The sequence below is a fragment of the Herpailurus yagouaroundi genome, unplaced genomic scaffold (assembly GCF_014898765.1).
Source record: "Herpailurus yagouaroundi ecotype Mexico unplaced genomic scaffold, PumYag 207, whole genome shotgun sequence".
In the NCBI taxonomy this organism is placed as follows: Eukaryota; Metazoa; Chordata; class Mammalia; order Carnivora; family Felidae; genus Herpailurus; species Herpailurus yagouaroundi.
In genome coordinates, this window is record NW_024412438.1 from 766964 (window position 1) to 782093 (window position 15130).

At 45.9% G+C, this 15130-nt stretch overlaps 1 long non-coding RNA gene across 2 annotated transcripts; it reads right to left on the reverse strand.

Moving 5' to 3' along the window:
* Positions 1-5481: 5481 nt before the first annotated feature.
* On the reverse strand, positions 5482-10226 carry LOC121015502 (uncharacterized). 2 transcript variants are annotated; one of them, XR_005783841.1, is made up of 3 exons: positions 10185-10226; positions 8072-8280; positions 5482-5892 (listed from the first exon to the last, which is right to left on the reverse strand). It is a non-coding gene; the product is annotated as an uncharacterized LOC121015502 (long non-coding RNA). The 2 variants fall into 2 exon arrangements; XR_005783840.1 differs by lacking the exon at positions 5482-5892 and having other exon boundaries at positions 7390-8280.
* Between the last annotated feature and the right edge of the window lie 4904 nt (positions 10227-15130).

The following is a 15130-nucleotide window of genomic DNA, read 5'->3' on the forward strand; positions in this document are numbered from 1 at the left end:
ATCAATAATTACATTAAATGTGAATGGTCTAAACACACCAATTAAAAGGCAGAGTTTGCCAGTTGGATTATAAAAGCAGTATCTGACTATATGCTGCCTACAAGAAACCCCTTTAACTATAAAGCATGAATAAGGTAAAGGTGAAAGGATGGAAAAATATATATCATGCTAACACCAATCAAGAGGAAGTTAGAATGGCTATATTAAAACTAGATAGAGTAGATTTCAGGGCAAAGGGTATTACCATGAATAAAGAGGGTCATTTCATAATGATAAACAAGTCAATTCATCAAGAAGACATGACGATTTGAGAGGTACCCAGCTGGCTGTGTCGGTAGAGAATGTGACTCTTGATCTCGGGGTTGTGAGTTCAAGCCCCAAGTTGGTTGTAGAGATTGCTTTAAAATCTTCTTTTTTTTTTTAAAAAAAGACATAACAATTGGAAGCACTTATGTACCTAAATAACAGAGAGTCAAAGTACACGAAGCAAAAACTGACAGAACTGTAAGGAGAAATTGACAAATCCATGATTATAATCAGAAATGTCAATACTTATGTCTCAATAATTGATAGGACAAGAAAATCGGAAAGTCAGTAAAGATATTTAAGGACTTGACCAACACTATTAATTAACTTGACCTGATTGACATTTATAGAACATTCCACTCAATAACAGCAGAATACGCATTCTTTTCAAGTGTACAAGGAACATTCACCAAGATAGACCATACCTTAGGCCATGAAAGAAGTCTTGGTAAATTTAAAAGGAATGAGATCACACAAAATATATTCTCTGAACACAGTGGTATTCAATTATATGTCAACAATTGAAGAATACCTAGAGAATCCCAAATACTTGGAAACTAAGCAATGCTGTTCTTTTTTTTTTTTTTAATGTTTATTTATTTTTGAGACAGAGAGAGAGTGTGAGCAGGGGAGGAGCAGACAGAGAGAGAGACACAGAATCTGAAGCAGGCTCCAGGCTCTGAGCCGTCAGCACAGAGCCCGATGCGGGACTCGAACTCACGAACCATGAGATCATGACCTGAGCCGAAGTTGGACACTCAACCTACTGAGCCACTCAGACACCCCTAAACAACACTGTTCTAAATAATTCATGGGTAAAAGAAGAAGTCAATGAGAAAATTTAAATTTTTGAACTGAATGAAAATTAAGACACAACATAATTAAATTTGATAGCTAAAGTAGCTCTTAAAGGGAAATTTATAGTTCTCACAGCCTATGTTAAAAAAGAAAACAGGTTGGGGCACCTGGCTGGCTCAGCTGATAGAGGGTTGTGACTCTTGATCTCAGGGTTGTGATTTCAAGTCCCATGTAGGTGTAGAGATTACTTACTTAAAAATCAAATCTTTAAAAGAAAAAAAGAGGGGTGCCTGGGTGGCTCAGTCAGTTAAGCATCACTCTCCCTCTCTGTCTCAAAATAAATAAATAAACATTTTTTTTTAATAAATAAAAGAAAAAAGAGGAAACAAAAAGGTCTCAAGTCAACGATGTCAGCTTCCACCTTACAAAACTAGGGGGAAATGCAAATTAAACACAAAGTAAACAGAAGTAAGGAAATAATAAAAACAAGCAGAAACCAATGAAATAGAGGGGTGCCTGGGTGTCTCAGTCCGTTGGGCTCTTGCAGTCTGCAGGACTGAGCATTGTGGCTGGCTCTGCACTGAGGGCAGAGCCCGCTTGGGGTTGTCTCTCTCCCTTTCCCTCTGCCCCTCCCCTGCTAGTGCTCTCCCCACCCGCCCCCCTGCCACTCTTAAAATTAAAAAAAAAAAAAATCAGTGAAATAGAAAACAAACTCAATAGAAAAAATCAGTAGAAACGAAAGCTGGTTCTCAGAGAAGATAGGAAAAATAGACAAATCTAGGGATGCCTGGGTGGCTCAGTCGGTTAAGCGGCCGACTTCGGCTCAGGTCATGATCTCACGGTCCGTTGAGTTCGAGCCCCGTGTCGGGCTCTGTGCTGACCGCTCAGAGCCTGGAGCCTGTTTCAGATTCTGTGTCTCCCTCTCTCTGACCCTCCCCTGTTCATGCTCTGTCTCTCCCTGTCTCAAAAATAAATAAAACGTTAAAAAAGAAAATAAAAAAAAAAGAAAAATAGATACATCTAGCCAGAGTTATCAGGCAAACAAGAAAAAGAGATATATATCATTCATAACAGGAATGAGAGAGATGGCATCACCACAGATTCTAGAGATATTAAAAGGATAATAAAAGAATATTATTAACAGCTTTTACGCAAAAAATTTTGACAACTTAGATGAATGTAAAATTCCTTGAAAGTAGCAAAATATCCGACTCACTCAAGACGAAATAGACCATCTGAATTAGCCTGTGGCTATTAAACAAATTGAACTGTGGTTAACAACCTTCCCACAAAGGAAACACCAGACCTAAGTAGCTTTACTGGTTAATTCTACCAAACATTAATAAAGAAATAATATCAATTTCACTCAAACTCTTTCAGAGAATTGAAGCAGAGGGAATACTACCCAATTCATTTGTACAAAACCGCGGTTACTCTAACACCAGAATGAGACAAAGATATTACGAGAAAACTACAGACCCATAGGAACATAGATGCAAAAATCCTTGACAGCATTTTAGTAAATCAAATCCAACATTATACAAAGAGGATAATACATCATGACCAAAAATGCAAGGTGGGGTTAACATCTGAAACATTAGAAACCATTTTTTAGACATTTTATTTTATTTTATTTTATTTTACTTATTTTAAAGAAAGAGAGAGAGAGTTCATGAGTAGCAGAGAGGGGCAGAGGAAGAAAGAGAGAAAGAGAGAAAGAGAGAGAGAGAGAGAGAGAGAGAGAGAGAATCTTAAGCAGGCTCCACGTTCAATGTGGAGCCCAATGCAGGACTCCATCCCACAACCCTGGGATCGTGACCTGAGCTGAAATCAAGACTTACACACTCAATCAGCTGAACCACACAAACACTCCAGGAAACATAATCATCTCAACAACTATCAAGAAAACATTTGACAAAAAGCCAATATAAATTTCTGATTTGAAGAAAGACCTCTCAACAAATTTGGAATAGAAGGAAACTTCTTCAGTCAGATAAAAGTCACCTACATACACACACACACACACACACACACACACACACACGCACATATACACACAACTAAGGGATAACATCTTATAAAAACATCATAGTAGAAGACTGAATGCTTTCCTCCTAAGAGCAGGAACAAGGCAGGGATATTTGCTCTCACCACTTTTTTTTAATGTTTTATTTATTTTTGAGGGGGGGTGAGTGGCAGAGAGAGGGGGACAGGGGATCTGAAGCAGGCTTTGACAGCACTTGGTGCTGAGAGGACCAAGCCCAACGCAGGGCTCAAACTCACAAACCGTGAGATCATGACCTGAGCCAAAGTCAGATGGTCAACCAACTGAGCCATCCAGGCACCCCTGCTCTCACTTTTCTTCAGCATTATACTGGAGGTTTTAGCCAGTGCAATAAGGCAAGAAAAGTAAATAATGGCATCCAGATTGGAAAGGAAGAAGTAAAATTGTTTTCGTTCAGAGATGACATAATCAACTATGCAGAAAATTCAGTGGAATCTACAAAAAAGTTACCAGAACTAACAACTTAGTTTTAACACGTTTTCAGGATATAAGATCAACATGCAGAAATCAATTGTGTCTCTACCTACTCGTTGTCTTAGTTTCCTATGGCTGCCATAATTAAGTATCACAACAAGGATGGCTTCAAAGAGCAGAAAGGTATTGTCTCAGAGTTCTGGATGCTGGAAGTCTGGAAGCAAGGTATCGGCGGTGCCACGCTCTCACGGAAGGATCTAGGGGAGGATCCCTCCTTGCCTGCGTTAGCTTCCGGTGTCTTCCGGCAATCCATGTGTTCCTTGGCTTGTAAATGCGTCACTCCAATTTCCACCTCCATTGTCACAGGTCCATCTTTTCCCTGTGGGGTTTTATATCTTTTTCCCTCTCTGCATATCTGTGTCCAAATTTCTTTCTTATAAGGACATCTATCACATTGGATTAAGGGCCCATCCTACTCCAGTATGACCTCATCTTAACTCTAATTACAGCAGCACAGATCCTACTTCCAAATGAGATTACACTCACAGGTTTCCTGGATTAGTAAGGACTTCCACATATCTTTGAGAGGGCATAAATTTAACCCATGATACTAGCAATCAACACTCAAAAAAATAAGTTTAAGAATATCATTGATATTAGCATCAAAAAAAACCCATAAAATACTTGGGAATAAATCTGACAAAAGCCGTGCATTGAAAACATAAAACATTGCTCAAATAAATTTAAAAAGACCTAAATAAATGGGAAGATATATATTGCCCATGGATTAGAAGACTCAATATTATTAAGATTTCTTATGACTTACATTTTTTTATGTCTTAATGTTTATTTAATTTTGAGAGAGAGAGAGAGGGAGAGCATGAGTGGGGGAGGGGGAGAGAGAGGGAGACACAGAATCCAAAGCAGGTTCCAGGCTCTGAGCTGTCAGCACAAAGCCTGACATGGGGCTCGAACTCATGAACCATGAGATCATGACCTGAGCTAAAGTCAGATACACCCAGGCACCCCTATTACTAAGATTTCAATCCCCCCGAATTGACCTAAAGATCTAACGTATTCCCAAACAACATCACAACAATGTTTATGGAAACTGACAATCTGATTCTAAGTGTTGTATGGAATTGCAAAGGGTCTAGAACAGCCAAAACAACTCTGAAAAACAAGAATACAGCTGAAACACTTACAGAAATTCAAGATTTATTATAAAGCTACGATAATTAAGATAGTATAGTATAAGCATTTACAAAAGACAGATAGATCAATGGAACAGAATAGAGAGTTCATAAATAGATCCACATACATATGGTCAATGGATTTTTGACAAATGGGCAAAGACAATGCACTAAAGAAGGGACAGTCTTTTCAATATAGAACAGTTGGATGTCTACATGCCAAGAGACAGAGAGAGAGAGAGAGAGAGGGAACATCAATCCATACCTGGCATCATACACAAAAATTAACTCAAAGTTGATCATTAAATTAAATGTAAAACATAATGTCTGGAAGAAAACATAGGAGAGCAAATCTTGGCAACTTTCAGCTAGGCAACAGTCTTAGGATCCTAAAAACCAGTATCCATAGAAGATGGTAAACCTTAAAAACAAAGTCCATTATGGAGGTGCCTGGGTGGCTCAGTCAGTTGAGCGTCCCTCCCATTGGGGCTCAGGTCATGACCTCGCTGCTCGCTGCTGCTGCTCGTAGGTTTGAGTCCCGCATCCGGCTCTGTGCTGACAGCTCAGAGCCTGGAGGCTGCTTCTGATTCTGTGTCTCCCTCTTTCTCTCCCCTTCCCCTGCTCACTCTCTCTCTCTCTCTCTCTCTCTCTCAAAAATAAACATTAAAAAAAATTTTTTTTAATAAAAAAATAAAGTCAGCTATATTGCCAGCAAAAAGTAGGTTTAATCAACAATGGAGAATTGAAATTCAGGACATACAAACTATGACAAAATTCATAGGCAAGCCCAACAAAGAAGAGGACTGTTATTTTATGCAAAAGAAGGAGATGGGGGTGTGTGTTTTGAACCAAAGTCCACGGAAGAAAAGCAAGAGTTGAGGGTGGGGAGGGTTACATATTGGCTGAGTTGCAGGGGTGGCCGATTTCTTATAGAAGAGCCAATGTCCATCTTTTCCTTTGGGGCCTGTGGTTGATCATTCTTTCCTGTTGATGATTCAGAGTGATGATCCAGAATCCCAGATTCTGCAGGGATCTGTAACTGACAATTCTTCCAGTATTTGACATTGAGTGGTATGGCTTCCCCTCTGGCCTCTGGATTCCACTAATAAAGTTTCCCTTTATTAAGTGTCACAAAACATAAAATGATAAGTTGGACTTTACAAAAATTGAGAACTGCTTTCAAAAGACACTTTTTTTGTTTTTAAAATTTTTCAAGTTTATTTATTTTTAAGAGAGACAGAGTGAGCGAGCATGGGAGTGGGGCAGAGAGGGAGTGGGAGAGAGACTCCCAAGCAGGCTCCATGCTGTCAGTGTGGGGCCGGACACGGAGTTCGATCCCACGAACACCAAGATCACGACCTGAGCGGAAACCAAGAGTTGGTTGCTTAACTAACTGAGCCACCCAGGCACCCCTTGTTTGTTTTGTTTTGTTTTGTTTTTTTAATTTTTTTTTCAACATTTATTTATTTTTGGGACAGAGAGAGACAGAGCATGAACGGGGGAGGGGCAGAGAGAGAGGGAGACACTGAATCGGAAACAGGCTCCAGGCTCCGAGCCATCAGCCCAGAGCCCGACGCGGGGCTCGAACTCACGGACCGCGAGATCGTGACCTGGCTGAAGTCGGACGCTTAACCGACTGCGCCACCCAGGCGCCCCCCCTTGTTTGTTTTTTTAAGGAGGCTCCGCGCTCAGCCTAACATGGAGCTTGAACTCATGACCCCGAGATCAAGACCTGAGCTGAGATCAAGAGTCAGGGGTGCCCGGATGGCTGAGTGATTAAGCATCTGACTTCGGATCAGGTCATGACCTCACAGCTCAGTTTGTGAGTTTGAGTCCCACATGGAGTGAGCTCAAGCCCCCCTTTGGATGAGACCCGCTTCCCTCTCTCTCTCTCTCTCTCTCTCTCTCTCTCTGCCCCTCACTCACTTGTGCCCCCTCTCTCTCTCTCAAAAAAAAGGAAAAAAAAAAAAAAGAGTCAGGTGCTTAACCAACTGAGTTACCCAGGCGCTCCTGAAAAGACACTTAAAAGAAGTGAAAAGACAAGTCACAGACTAGGGGGAAATATTTGCATGTTGCATATTTGATAACGGCCTTGTATTAGATTATATAAAGAACTCTCGAAACTCAAAAAAAAAAAAAAAAAGGAAAGGAAATAATATATAACTATATTGCAAATGAAAAAATAAAATTGTTCTTTGAACAATGAAAAGACAGATTATTCAATAAATGGTATTAAGATAACCAGGTAGCTGTTTGGAAAATGTAAGCTTGGAGTTCTACCTCATTTCTTGTATCTAATGAAATGCAGCTAAAGGTAAACAACAACACAGCTAAAGGAATAATAATATAAGTATTAAAAGAAAGGGGCGCCTGGGTGGCTCAGTCGGTTAAGCATCCGACTCTGGATTTTGGCTCAGGTCGTGTTCTCACGGTTCGTGAGATCGAGCCCCGTGTTGGGCTTTGCGCTGATAGTTTGGAGCCTGCTTTGGATTCTCTTTCTCCTTCTCTCTCTGCTCTTCCCCCGCTGTCTCTCTCAAAATAAATAAATAAATAAATAAATAAATAAATAAATAAATAAACTTAAAGAAAAGAAGAAAAGTGTGGAAGAAGATGCCTAAGTGAAGTGAACATTGTTGAGTCATTTACAATAGGGTGGGGAAGATACTGAGGAAGCAGGGCCTCTGGCTTCTCCCGTTTCAAATCTTGGAACACCACAAACTCTTGATTTTTGTCATTTGCAACCTGTCCGTTCTACCTGGACCGCCTCCTGGAACACACCCTTCTAATCTGGACGGAGATAGAGAGAATGTAACGCCTGTTAGCTGAGCCGCCCATCGCGTCGGGGAATTCAAACTCCGTAGCACCAATCACAATTCTTTTAAAACAAGTTGTGTAACCTTGTGGCTTTTGAACCTTTACAAGCCTGCACTCCCCTCTCAAAATTGGGGAGGACACTTCCAATTTTGGTCAACTCCATGCCTTGTCCCTTGGGGATTACAGTCCCGAAGGCCCCAAATAAATGCATTTGGTTGCTTTCTCGCCTCTCCTCTTGGTCGACAGCCGCAATCGAGTTTTTCCTTTCTTTCTTTCTTTTCTGCTTTTGAAGCGGGGATGTCCAAGGCCCCAAATACAGAAATCATAGAAGACAAGGTTGTAAATGTGATCAAATAGAAATGTCTGCACGCCAAAAGCCTTAAGTATCCATGATCCTACCAATCCTACAATCCTATAGTCCTAGAGATCATACAATCAATTGGAAAATCTCCGACAATCAAACCAAACAGGAAACGAATACCTATCACCGCAGCTTCAGCAGCAGCAAAATCTAGAAGTTGGTATCGAGTGCTCGTGAGGTGGCCGGAAACAGGATGATCCACAGGGGCTGCTGTGAGTCTAATCTGATAGGTCCTGCAGCACAGCCTGGACGTGTCTAAGGAAACCGAATATGGATGTGTAAAGTCTATAATCCAGTTCCGTCCCCAGGAATAGGTTGCAAAAATAACCCTATAAAGGATACATGAAATGACAAGTTCAAGAATACTCATGGCAGCAAAAAACTGGGAAACAATCTTGGAGGCTAAATACACGGGAGAAGGTGCACAGGGCATATGTGGATACAAAGAAGGAACTAGTCCACTCTATATCGTTTTTAAATTCCATCTCATACATAAAAGCAGAATGGAAGGTTCTGTGTGTGTGTTTCTCAAAGAATTATTAAAATTTGGGGGTGTCCGGGTGGCTCAGTTGGTGAAGTGTCTGACTCTTGATATCGGCTCGCGTCTTGATCTCAGGGTTGTGAGTTCAAGCCCTGCATTGGGCTTTGCGCTGGGCGAGAAGCCTACTTTAAAAAAAGAGAGAGAGAGAGAGAATTTTAAAATTTTACTACAATGCCAATCAGCGCGCCAGGTTCATTTCAAACCCGAGGGCAGGGTCTGTTCTGCTTCCCCGCCTTCTCTTTGTCTGCGATGACCAAGGTATAAAGGTACCCACTGCATTGAACTTTAACCTTCACCTTTTCCTTATTTTTCGTGATCTCAACAGATCTGGCATCCTTTCACCTGGCCAGGAGCAGAAAGTCCTTGACTTCTTCAATTTTGCAAGGCGTGACCAAGAGGGGTGCAAGGGAGCTTACGGCCGCCACAGCAAGTGCCAAGGAGCTAGGACAGAAAACCAGAATAGAAGTTTTTGATGTTTCGAACTTATTTGTTTGTTGCTATTGAGGTACAGTTGACACACAATGTTAGGTTAGTTTCGGGTGTCCAACGTGGTGATACAACAAATCTGTAGTTATGCTGTGTTCTCGTGGGTTTGAGCCCCAAATCAGGCTCTGTCTTGTCGGCACAAAGCCCACTTTGGATTCTCTGTCCGCCTCTCTCTGTGCCTCTGCCCCACTCACGGTCTCTCTCTCTCTCTCTCTCTCAAAAAATAAATGAAGATTAAAAAAAAAACCCACAGTGTTTAGTAAGAAGAAAAAAGAAAAGTAAAACAAACAGAATGAGATGTTATACTACGCTATTGTCCTGAAATATAAAACACACAAGATAATATATATATATTTTTTTAACTTTTTAAATGTTTATTTATTTTTGAGAGGGAGAGAGAGAGACAGAGTGTGAGCCAGGGGAGAGGTAGAGAGAGAGGGAGACACAGAATCTGAAGCAGGCTCCAGGCTCCGAGCTGTCAGCACAGAGCTGGACGAGGGGCTCGATCTCGCAAACCGCAAGATCGTGACCTGAGCTGAAGTCAGACACTTAACTGACTGAGCCACCCAGGCGCCCCTATAATATACTTTTTTAAAGAGAGAGCACAAGAGCCAAGGAGGGGCAGAGGGAGAGGGAGAGAGAGAATCTAAGCAGGCTCCAAGCTCCATGTGGAACCCAACTTGGGGCTCGATCTCATAACCCTGGGATCATGACTTCAGCCGAAATCAAGAGTCAGATGCTCCACCCACTGAGCCACCGAGGTGCCCCACAAAATAATATGATGTATTGATCAGGTATACATATATGTGTCAATAAATGAATGAAAGGGAGGGCCCACTGCACTGACTAAATAAGTCGGTACATGCCCACGGAAGGGGTGGCAAGGAGAAGGGGACAGGAATGGCAAAAGAAGAACCAGTAAGAAGGGAGGGGTGGCCTAATGATTTCATGTGCCACAAACTGAGGGATTTCGCTGATTATTCTGGTTAAACAAAAGAAGGGCAAGAGCATCGTTTTACTTAAAAGACACTGTATGTTTTTAAGAAAAAAATATAGCATAACATTTAAACAATGAGTCAAGTTTTTTTCAATAGGCCAAGGATAGACAATTCCCAGAAGAAATACAAACATCTAAGAAGCATATGACATCATGATCCTCAACCTCAAGTAAGGAAAATCTTAATTAAAGAAAAACTCAAGGGGCACCTGGGTGGCTCAGTCGGTTGAGCACCCGACTTCGGCTCAGGTAATGATCTCGCAGTTCGTGGGTTCGAGCCCCGCGTCAGGCTCTGTGCTGACAGCTCGGAGCCTGGAGCCCGCTTCGGATTCTGTGTCTCCTCCTCTCTCTTCGCCTCCCATGCTCGTGCTCTATCTCTCTCTGTCTCTCAATAATAAATAAATGTTAAAAAAAGAAAAAAAAGAAAAAGAAAAATTCAATATTCCCTTTTGCCCATGAACTTGGAAAGAAATGGAAAAGAATGATAATATACATTGCCATGAAGGGCGTGAAGAAATGCAGACTCTCATATGCGGTTGGAAGTAGTGTATATGTTGATAAAGACGTTTTGGAGGGCAGTTTGGAAGCATTTATCAAAAATTTAAAGGTACATTCTCTTTTTTTAATGTTTATTTATTTATTTTGAGAGAGAAAGAGAGAGAGAGACAGCTCCCATATGCACGTGAGTGGGCAAGGGGGAGAGGGGGAGAGAGAGAATCCCAAGCAGGCTCCACACTATCAGCACAGAGCCCAACACAGGGCTCGATCCCACCAACTGTGAGTGAGATCATGACCTGAGCCAAAATCGAGAGTTGGATGCTCAACTGATGGAGCCACTCAGGAGCCCCCATTTTATTTTGAGAGGGAGAGAGAAAACACACACACACACACACACACACACACACACACGTGGGAGGGGCAGAGAGAGAGGGAGAGGAGGGAGAATCCTGTGGGGCTCGATCTCATGACCTGAGCCGAGATTAAGAGTTGGATGCTTGACTCACTGAGCCACCCAGTGCCCCCATTTACTTTTAACTCGGTGTAATTTAGTATTCTTTGAATTTGTTACAATAGGCCTATATTACTTTGTTAATTTTTGAAACACTTTTTTAAAATGAGAAATCCTCGGGGCACCTGGGTGGCTCAGTCAGTTGAGCGTCCGACTTCAGCTCGGGTCATGATCTCGCGGACTGTGAGTTCGAGCCCCGCATCGGGCTGTGTGCTGACAGCTCAGAGCCTGGAGCCTGCTTCAGATTCTGTGTCTCCCTCTCTCTCTGCCCCTCCCCTGCTCACATTCTGTCTCTCTCTCTCTCTCTCTCTCTCTCTCAAAAATAAAGATTAAAAAAATTTTTTAATAAGAAATCCTTAAATCAATCAATCAATCAATAAATCAACCAATCAATCAATAAAATGAGAAATCCTATGGCTTCCAGTGAGGTGGAAAGATAAGACACGGCTTCTGGAGGGAAGTAACTTACGAGAACCCCATCTGAGATGTCAAATGGACTGGAACAGGTGAACAAATACATATTCTCAAGGTAAACCGGTCACCGGGGGTGAGGCGCCTGTCCGGCTCAGCCAGTAGGGCAGGTGACTCTTGATCTCAGGGTTGTGAGTTCCAGCCCCACGAGGCGGGGGTAGAGATTACTTAAAAATACAAGCTTTAAAAAAAGATAAACAATTAAAACAATGGTAACAGGTGGGTGCTGGGAAGGAGGAAGGTAATAAAAGCAATAATTATCCTAATATAACCACCATTTATGGAGCATTGTTATGCGCTAGCCTTGATGTTATCTCTGATGAGGAAACAGATGCTCAGAGATTTCACGTAATTCAACCCCAGGTCACCCTGAAACGCACCGGAGAGGAGGTAGGTGACTTCAGTACAGTTCAGCGTGGGGAGGGCAAGAGTCGAGAGATGTATAGAAGGCTAAGGAGCACAGGGGGTGCTGAGCTCGGGGCTGTAGGAGGGCACACCAAGTGGGGAGGTGTCCCGGAGGAGAAGACACCTGCACTGTCTCCAAGGACGAATCCGGACTTCCCCGGGTGACGTGGGACGAGGAACCACGGGAGCGGAAGCACTTCTCGAAGTGGGGAGCCCTATGGAGCGTGCCGGAGAGCTCGCGGCTCCTTAGAACGTTAGAGCACAGAGCGAGAAGGTCAAGTGGCGGGTGGGGCCAGACAGACCAGGAGGAGCTGCACCCCCGAAGGGCTTTCCAGGCCATGTTGGAGAGTTTGGATTTTATTTGAGAGGTAATGGGGCGCCATTAAAAGAATCTGAGTGTAGACCGGTTTGATTAGACTGGCATTCGGGGTGGGTCACTCCGATGGCAGTCGGGAAGGCAGATTTAGGGGGAGGAAGCCAAGAGGCAAGGAGACCAGTGCGGGAAAGCCAGGGGGGAGACTGGTGGGGATACAGAAACAGCTCCCAGTCACATGTAGAAGGTTAGAGGGATGGGTGCTGACGACGGATTGGCCGTGGCAGTGGAGGGAAAGAAGCGCGATCGCCAGGGCAACCGAATGCAGGGGGCGCCATTTGCTCCTTCGAGGCACACCCAGGGAGAAGCGGGGTTGAGGGTGGAGAGGACAGGGAGGCCAGTGTTGGGTATACGGACTTGCAGGTTCCCGGGAGACGTCCTCGTAAAGAGGTCTGGCTGATCGGCAAACGCCCGAGGAGCCAACCTCCTTCCAGGCCTCACCGCAGGAAGGTTCCCGCCTGCCTTTGTGCCACGCTCCTTGAAATGTCACCGCCACGGCCACCGTGGTGCCCGCACCGTTCCCCACGAGCCTCCTCCTCTGTGGTCGACCTTGGAAGGGAGCACCTCCGCCCATCCAGGCGCCCGCGCCGGAGACCTGGGGGCTCTCCTCTCGCCCGCTGTGTCGAATCCATCACCCAGCCCTACTGAGTCTCGTTCGGTCTGTCCTCTCTTCTCCCTTGTGCTTCAGCGCCGACGCTTGTCGTCGCTCGGCTGACCTTGCCTTAGCCTGCTGAAACTGCAGGAGAGGACTCGGGGGCACTCTGGGGGACACCTGTTAGGTGTAAGAGAAGCTGCGGCGAGCAGGGACAGAGCTGAAAGGCAACACTCTGGCTGTCCCTTGGGAGGTCTCAAGAGGAGCCAGCCTTTTGCGGCTGCCCCGGGACAGGGGCTCTGTAACCCTCACCCGCTAGTCCTTGCACGCACACTGCCCCAGGGAGGGGGCTCAGACAAAGCAGATGTCTTCCTCCCAAGGCAGTTCCTGAGCCACTCCTGCGGCGGGGGAAGTGAGAGCCCCTGTCCCCAGAAGGAGGAGATGTGTGAAGGGGGTGGGGGGGTGGGGGCGGGCCTCGGCAGCGCCCCAAGGAATTCTCCACAAGCACCTGTCCTGACCTGGCACACCCCCTACCTGTCTTCAAAGCCCGGCTCCCACGGGGCGCCTGGGTGGCGCAGTCGGTTAAGCGTCTGACTTCAGCCAGGTCACGATCTCGCAGTCCGTGAGTTCGAGCCCCGCATCGGGCTCTGGGCTGATGGCTCAGAGCCTGGAGCCTGTTTCCACTTCTGTGTCTCCCTCTCTCTGCCCCTCCCCCGTTCATGCTCTGTCTCTCTCTGTCCCAAAAATAAATAAACGTTGAAAAAAAAAAAATTCAAAGCCCGGCTCCCATGTGACCTGCTTCCCCCCCTCACCAACGCTGCCTCTGACTTCCTCCTCCTCCTTTGCTCCACTCTGGTCCTGAGCCACTCTCGTCACCGTCACGGGGTCGACGTGTTCAGACGTCTGTCTCCCCGCCGGCCCCCTCCTGGATTTCAGAACCCACAACAGTGTCTGGCACACGTTGGCTGTTCAATTCACGCGCAGTGCGTTGAATAAAACGGGACTGGCCGATGAAGAGATAGCCACGAGGTTATAATAAAAGGAGCCCCCCCCCCCAGGTGGCTCGGTGGGTTGAGCTCCTGGCTTTGGCTCAGGACTGTCAGTTGGATCGCCTCGGGCTCTTCGATGACAGCGAGGACCCTGCTTGGGATGCTCTCTCTCCCTCTCTCTCTCTCTCTCTCTCTGCCCCTCCCCCACCCCAAGAAGACACAAATACAATTTTGTAAGAAAGGACCCAGAATCAAGCACACCTATGTTCGCCCAGACAGCAGCGCGGAAACAGGCGAGCACCCCAGAGACACAACACACACACACACACACACACACACACACACACACACGGACGCAGACCCGCAGCAAATGAAATGGACACAGACAGGAAAAAAAAAAAAATCCATCCCGACACGACCGCATTAACACACGTAAATGACCCACCTACGAATTCTGGTCCCTATTCGTCCCTAGGCGGCAACCCGCCCTCATTCGCCTTCCAGAAACTCTGCCAACCACGCAGCTGTGGCTTGCAACCCCCGCCACACCTCCCTCACCCTTTGTCCCCCGTCCGGGCCGGGCCGACCTCTCTCCCAGATTGGTGGCAGCTCCGCTCCAGAGAGAAGGGAGACGGCGCGGCTGGCGGCCGGCAGGGGGCGGTGTTCAGCCAGCGATTCTCAGGCGGGCTCGGCGGACGTCGCTTAAGCGGGGGGTGGGGGGGGGAACGGAGGAGGAGGGGCAAGAGCCAGGGGTGCTCCCGCCCACACACCTGCTGAGCTCCGCCCCACCCCCCAGCTCTTCGGCTTTTTCGGCCCCCCTCGTCTCAGCTGCCGAGTCGCGGATTTCCTAGTCTGGCTTTTCTCGCCTTTCCAGGGAAGGCTGAGCTCAGGGATCTCCCTCTCTGGGGTCCCCGTAGCCTCTGGTCGCCTCTGGCTCCGTCTTGCTTTTCAGGGTTGTCAGGACTCCTGGGTGCTCCGTTGGACTCCCGGAAGTTTATGCTCGGGAACCCACATGAGGGGTTGCTTCCCAGGGCTCCCTGTCGGGGGATGCTGCCACCGGTGGTTGTGGCTGGATGTCAGGCCCCTTCACCACCTCGGCCTGGCACCTTGTAGAGTGCGCAAACCGTACAACAGTACAGGTTGGGCCTGCTACTTACTTACTGCCCCTTACTGTGCCATTAAGTGAGCATTTGTCACGCTGAGCACCGCCAGGATGATTTCATTTCACCCTCATAACACCCCTGTGAGGCAGGTCTTAGTATATCCCCCATTTTACAGGTGAGGAACTTGAGAGCCCAGGAGGGCATGTGGTTGGC